The sequence below is a fragment of the Poromitra crassiceps genome (genome assembly GCF_964638095.1).
Source record: "Poromitra crassiceps genome assembly, chromosome: 19".
Classification (NCBI taxonomy): Eukaryota; Metazoa; Chordata; class Actinopteri; order Beryciformes; family Melamphaidae; genus Poromitra; species Poromitra crassiceps.
The window spans coordinates 25,608,761-25,616,411 of record NC_139646.1 but is presented as its reverse complement, the minus strand read 5'-3'; the positions used below and the strand labels follow the sequence as shown (position 1 = coordinate 25,616,411).

The following is a 7,651-nucleotide window of genomic DNA, read 5'->3' as shown; positions in this document are numbered from 1 at the left end:
CATCCTAGCTCTCCCCACAGACATGGCATTTCAAACACAGTACACAGGTGCACACAGTGCCACACACACACACACACACACACACACACACACAGAAAGTCTCGCTATCACACACACACACACACACACACACACACACGCATGTGCGCGCGTGTGCACACACACACACACACACACACACACACACACAGAATGCTCCAAGTTCCACTTAACCACCTTTTGCATCTCATGGGTAATTACAAAAGCTAATTACTAGCCTAATCAATTATTGATTGTCATTTCACTCAGCAAAGAATATGCCAGAAATAATAGCCTCTACTTTTGTGTCCTGGGGGCTAGAATGTTCCCCCCATAGGAGTGGTTTTATTGAGATAAATGATCGTGTACGAACGGTTTAGACACATTATGAAATCCGGGACAAAGGACAGATTCCAGCATTGGCCCCGCCCCCTGGGGGCAGACGTCACCTTGATGAAGCCGTGGTGCATCATGGCCTGATGGTGGCCATGACAGAGTCCATGGAGATGGAAGTATTGTCTTTAGCAGAGATGGAGACTGGCAAATAGGAAGAAGAGCAATAGCTGCTATAGCAGGCATTATTGATGATGTCATCGATAATGTCAACTTGGGCTGTTGAAACGGTGGTGATGTCATCAGTGATGTCATCAGTGCCAAACCTGGGCTGTTGAAAGATGTAGTTTCCTCGAATGGGTTTGAGTTGCCCTTATTCTCTCTGCCATTGCATCAGCCAGTCAGGATGTGGAAAATCACTTTGAAAGCGTTTGCTGTGTTGCTTCTGGTTTGGTCCTTCCACCACTTTGTTTTGGGCAGCTTTCAACAAAACAACAGCAAACCCAAAACGGACCAGGACCAGAACAGACCTGCTCCAGACAGCCAGGACCAGAACAGAGCTGCTCCAGACAGCCAGGACCAGAACAGACCTGCTCCAGACAGCCAGGACCAGAACAGAGCTGCTCCAGACAGCCAGAACATACCTGCTCCAGACAGCCAGGACCAGAACATACCTGCTCCAGACAGCCAGGACCAGAACAGAGCTGCTCCAGACAGCCAGAACAGAGCTGCTCCAGACAGCCAGAACATACCCGCTCCAGACAGCCAGGACCAGAACATACCTGCTCCAGACAGCCAGGACCAGAACATACCTGCTCCAGACAGCCAGGACCAGAACAGAGCTGCTCCAGACAGCCAGAACAGAGCTGCTCCAGACAGCCAGAACAGACCCGCTCCAGACAGCCAGGACCAGAACATACCTGCTCCAGACAGCCAGGACCAGAACAGAGCTGCTCCAGACAGCCAGAACAGACCTGCTCCAGACAGCCAGGACCAGAACATACCCGCTCCAGACAGCCAGGACAAGAGCTGTTTCTGTCATTTTACGGGAGTCCTGGATGACTGTTCCTGTGACGTCGAAAGCATCGACGTCTTCAACAACTTGAAGATTTACCCGCACATCCGGAGGCTGACACAGAGAGACTACTTCAGATACTACAGGGTGAACCTGAAGAGGCCCTGCCCCTTCTGGCCAGACGACGGACAGTGCTCCATCAAAGACTGCAACGTGGAGCCCTGCCCAGAGAGTAAGATCCCCGTGGGAATTAAATCTGGGAACCACAGCAAGTCCTCCCAGGCAGCAGATACGATGTCAGACATGACCGACTGTGAACACGTGAAGGAACTGGGAGCCATCAACATCACTCTGAGTAGCCAGAGTAAAGAGGTGTTCGCTGACTGGGCACAGCAGGACAACGCTCAGGACCTCTTCTGTGAGCTGGACGACGAGACGTCTCCAGACGCAGAGTATGTGGACCTGCTGCTGAACCCGGAGCGCTACACCGGATACAAGGGTCCCTCGGCCTGGAGGGTGTGGAACAGCATCTACGAGGAGAACTGCTTCAAGCCCAGGTCTGTGTACCGCCCTCTGGACCCTCTGGCCCCAAGCAGAAGAGACGACGATGGGGAGGGTTTCTACAACTGGCTGGAAGGCTTGTGTCTGGAGAAGAGGGTTTTCTACCGGCTCATCTCTGGCCTCCACAGCAGCATCAACATCCACCTGTGTGCCCAATACCTGCACGACGAGGGGTGGGGCAAGTCGGTGTGGGGCCCCAACATCCAGGAGTTCCTGCTGCGCTTTGACCCAGCAGAGAGGAAGGGCGAGGGCACGCGGCGGCTGAAGAACCTGTACTTCCTCTACCTGATCGAGCTGCGGGCGCTCTCCAAGGCGGCGCCCTACTTCCAACGTGCCTTCGTCGACCTGTACACCGGGGACGCCCAGGAGGACGGAGCCACCAAGGAGCTGCTGCTGCACGTCTTCAACGAGACCAAAGCTTTCCCAATGCACTTTGATGAGACGTCCATGTTCGCCGGCCACAACACGGAAGCCAAAACATTAAAGGAGGAATTCCGTCTCCATTTTAAAAACATCTCTCGGATCATGGACTGTGTGGGCTGCAGTAAGTGTAAACTCTGGGGTAAACTGCAGACTGAGGGCCTAGGCACGGCTCTGAAGATCCTGTTCTCTGAGAAGGAGATCGAGAACCTCCCTGAAAACAGTCCATCCCAAGGCTTCCGGCTGAGCCGACAGGAGATCGTGGCCTTACTGAACAGCTTCAGCAGGTTGTCCACCAGCATACAGCAGCTACACACATTCCGCTCCCTGTTGAAGGAGAAGAGGTAACAGACGCTCATCCTGGCCAGCAGGTGGCCCCAGCCCACAGGGAACTCCAATGGGCTACATGCACAACTTCACTACTTCCTGAAATTAGTACAGCTTCTTTATTTCCTGTCATCACTATTGGATGAACTGATTAATGTCAGGTGTGCTGCAGTCACAACAATGATCAGGCACACCTGATTAATCAGTTCATCCAATAGTGTAGGACAGGAAATAAAGAAGCTGTACTAATTTCAGGAAGTAAAGAAGTTGTGCATGTAGCCAATAGTCGTATCCTAGCCCGAAAGAAGGCTTTTTTCAGGGACATCTGGATCAATACTGAACCCCATGCACTTAAAGGGAGGGAGGAGGTGGGGAGGGTACATGGGAATGTGGGGGAGGGGAGAGCGGGGAAGGGAGGAGGTCGGGAGGGTGCAAGGGAGGGAGAGCGGGAGGGTGTGGGGGAGGAGAGAACAGGAAAAGGGAGGGGTTGGGGAGGGAGAGCGGGGGGATGTGGGGGAGGAGAGAGATAGTAAGTATTGTAAGTAGCTTAGGATAAAAGCATCAGAGGTCATGTGATGTGAAAGGTCTCAAAGATCTTGAACTGTAATTTTCAGCCTATTGCCTTTGTCAAAACAGTCTTGAAGTCATGAGAACATCATCATCATCCATCTCATGTAGGAACTATTTTCTTTTGACCGAACTACAGCGGCTAGCTGCTAGCTAGTTTCCTACATGAGAGTGCAAAAGAAAATAGTTCCTACACGAAACTGCTCACAACAAAGTCTGTGCATTATTTTGATTAACCGGGTCATGCTTCGAGCACTACAAGCCGAGTGCCATCCAGTTCAATTGTATTCAAGAGAAGGCAGAGATCTCTGTGGCTGATATCTCCAAAACCCAGGCAAAAGCCTCTATATTTGAGCTAGATCAGCCAACCCCAGGGAGGTCCCCAGGGAGTCATTTTGACAAGCAGTGATGTAGAGAAGCCTTTAGGACAGGTTCTAGTCCTTTAGGACAGGTTCTAGTCCTTAGGACAGGTTCTAGTCCAACAGATATCTCAAATGTGCCGTTAGAAATAGAGCAGTAAAATAGATAGGTGCACTGGCACTCAGCCAAAACACTACTTAATCACACCTTGCCTGAGTTATGCTGTAAATCAACTGTGGAAATTGGTTCCGTCTCGACTAAGAAAATCAAAGTATTTTTCACATCGGTACTTAAGAAATTGTCATATAGCAGCAACCCATGAAAAATCCTTTTAGTTTTATCTGCCAAGCAACTTTTGCCACTCTTTAAATGACGAGTGATTAAATTGAGATTCCAAGGCACTCTTCTTCATTAAAAAGCTTTAATATAAGGCGAGTTCTTCATGGAACAGAATTTAAAACAGCCAACATGTTTCTGATTGGACTAATGAGCGGAAGACCCACCTTTCTGAGATTCTGATTGGACTAATGAGCGGAAAACCCGCCTTTCTACTTCCCATTCCGGTTGGTGCATGATTCTCCCCCACGAAGTACAGACGGTATGGCGGAAGCATTTGAAAATTGCGGAAGCCAACTCGTCTGTTCTAAGAGACTAGCGGCTTTCTAACTGATTCAGGGCTTTTTCTCGGTTTCCTCTTCTAGATGTGGATGGGATATGATCTATACCGATGGCTGTGAGAGAGACAGAGTAGTCAGCATGGCTATCTTTGAAATGTTTGACCAAAGCATAGTCCATGTTGTTAATATTAGCACCATATCTATGTTCTGCTAGACGGTCCTGAAGCCGTCGCTTAGTGCGTCCCACATAGAACACCTCGCATCGAAGGCAAGACAAGACAGAATATAAATAACATGGGTGGTTTTGCAATTCACAAAATGTCTTAAAGAGTAGGTCTGTAATGTGTGTGGATGAGTAAAGCCTTTGGATTTTACTACTAGGTCGCATTGGTTGCAATGGCCACATTTGAAGGTGCCATTCGGGACTCTAGGTAGCCAAGTGGCTGTCTCCTTGGCAGGTTGGTGACTGCGCACTAGTTTATCTCCTAAAGTAGGTGCTCTTCTGAAAGAGAATATAGGGGGATCTGGGAAGACCCTTTGTAACGTCTCATCGCTCCTGATGAGATCCCAGTTACGTTTAATGATATTCCTCACTGCGTACGACTGTGTGCTAAATCTGGTGGAGAAATAGACGTGATCTGGTTTGTTGGTTTTAGGTTTAGCAACATCTACCTTCTGTAAGCATTTTTTCACTATAAGGAACGCCGAAGCCCTCCTTTCCTTTTATATGAGTGATTAAATTGATTGGTGTCTAGGGCTATACCTTGCCAAAAATCATGGGAGTCAATCCCCCAAGGTACCAGAGATGGTGTAAACAGAACTTTTTATTTTGTTTGTGCACCTGTTATTCTAATATTTGTTTTACACTAGAGCATATTATGTTTTTTTGTTTTTTTTCATCAGTAAGCCTCTATTTTGGATTATTCTTTTCATGGGCCAGCGTGCATATTCTTTTCATCATTTTCCAGCAACTAACACATGAACATCCACTCTGCAGGCATTAGATGGCGCCAGAGTCCACCTTTGCTGCTGCTGCTGCTGCTGCTGTCCATGGAGACCAGGACCAGGATGAATCATTCCACAGATGCAGACCTTCATGGTGACTTAGGAGAAAAGTGATTATGCAGCTGCCGCAGATGCTGACACACACACACGCGCACACACACACACACACACACACACACACACACACACACACACACACACACACACACACACACACACACACACACAAAGGGATGTATCTCACGGCAGCCATTACTGTTTTGCCAGCGGCGTTCCTGATTGGCCGGTTATGTCAACTATGAGGCAAGTCCCTGATTGGCCTGTACACTTTCTAGTGTCTTAAAAGGCCCGCCCCCCCCGGGCTGGAGGCCGGACGGAATCTCAAAATGAAATAGAATGTGAGTTCACGGATGGGGATGGTTTGAAGCAGGCTACGTGTGCATTGGTCACGCTCATGTTCAGTAGGCTAACTCATGTTCAGTAGGCTAACTCATGTTCAGTAGGCTAACTCATGTTCAGTAGGCTAACTCATGTTCAGTAGGCTAACTCCGGACTCGGACTCGAACACTCGGGACTGGAGACTCGACTTGTACTGATATAACCCATTGATATCTGATGCAGCGCATTTGCGTGTATATCCCTCATTTGTGTGTGTATCCCTTGTGACGCGGTTCGCGGTCTTAAAGGGATACACACACAAATGCTGCATCAGGTATCAATGGGATAAGGTGCTTTCGGACCAAACGGTTCTGGGGACTCCTATTGTGACTTGACAACACTCACTTTACTGTCTCTCTATGGGTCTCTCTCTCAGCTCATCTGTCTCTCTGTTGCATGGTTCCGGACTGTTGTCCTTTATTTTGTCTTTATGTTGCTGCCGTTGTTGTTTTCACCTTGTCAGGGCCTCCGTGTCAAACTGATGATTAAGCAACATTTCACACACAACTTATTTAGACCAGTGGTTCTCAACCAGTGGGTCGGGACCCAGAAGTGGGTTGGTACCAAACATGGCATGCTTGCTGCGAGCAGCACCGGTTTAAACTGTTTTAAAAAACATATAGACTTTGAGTAATCTGACATTTGGGTCGCGACTCAATGACTAGGAACAATGTGGGTCGTGAGCCTAGTCCAGTTGAGAACCACTGATTTAGACACACACACACACACACACACACACACACACACACACACACACACACGCAACACACACACACACACACACACACACAGGTGAGACAGGGAGGTGGAGGGGTGAGACGTGGAGGTGGGGCGTGAGGTTTGGAGGTGGAGGGGTGAGATGGGGAGGTGGAGGAGTGAGACTTGGAGTCTCCAAGTCTCACTCTCACTCCTCCACCTCCCCGCCTCACTCCTCCACCTCCAAGTTGGAGGTGGAGGAGTGAGGCGGGGAGGTGGAGGAGTGAGACTTGGAGGTGGAGGGGTGAGGCGGGGAGGTGGAGGAGTGAGACTTGGAGGTGGAGGGGTGAGACAGGGAGGTGGAGGGATGAGACGTGGACATGGAGGGGTGAGGCGGGGAGGTGGAGGAGTGAGACTTGGAGGTGGAGGAGTGAAACTTGGAGGGGTGAGGCGGGGAGGTGGAGGAGTGAGACGTCGAGGTGGAGGAGTGAGACTTGGAGGTAGAGGGGTGAGGCGGGGAGGTGGAGGAGTGAGACTTGGAGGTGGAGGGGTGAGGCGGGGAGGTGGGGGGGTGAGGCGGGGAGGTGGAGGAGTGAGGCTTGGAGGTGGAGGGGTGAGACGTGGAGATGGAGGGGTGAGACGTGGAGGTGGAGGGGTGAGGCGTGGAGGGGTGAGTAAATTGGGTCCATTGATAGGAAATAGGTTGACAATCACTGCTCTAGAGTAGACCACAAATCGCTGAGGCATTCTGTCACACGTGTTGCTATCAACGTTCAGTGCATTCAAACGTGACTCCAGAAGTGGCCTTTGTCCAAATGACGGCTCATTTTTAAGCGTGCCGAGTCGAGACGCACATGTCTCTGCCGCTGGAAAGCTGTGAGCAGTGACCTCATTGTGACTCACAACCTCGACCGTAATGTCAGCAGTTATTTTGTGAGAGGTGGCATTGATTCTGTCAGATGGTCGATGTCTCATGTTTGAACCAGTAACACTTGAGGTATGTCAGTCACACACTGTGAAGTGGTCATGCACAGGGATCGCGGAACCGCCCGGGCCACCCGGGCCGCGGCCCGGGTACTTTTCAGTTCCCAAAAAAAAAAAAAAAAAAAATTTTTTTTTTTTTTTTTTTTTTAGATTTTTTTTTTTTTTTTTTTACAATTAAACCTCATTTACTTATTACACTCGACTGGTTGTTTTTCAGATGTGATGTGAATCTAAAGTGAACTAAACAAGTCAGATCCACTATAAATGTTTTTCAGTAGATGCTGTGATGTAGCCACAAGAAAGGTGCAAT

The 7,651-nt window shown here is 49.4% G+C and overlaps 1 pseudogene across 1 annotated transcript; it reads left to right on the top strand.

Annotated features, from left to right (window-relative positions):
• The first annotated feature begins 757 nt into the window (after positions 1 to 757).
• LOC310793993 (ERO1-like protein beta pseudogene) lies at positions 758 to 2,695 on the top strand (annotated as a pseudogene). Its single transcript has one exon. The product of its transcript is annotated as an ERO1-like protein beta pseudogene (transcript).
• The last annotated feature ends 4,956 nt before the right edge of the window (positions 2,696 to 7,651 follow it).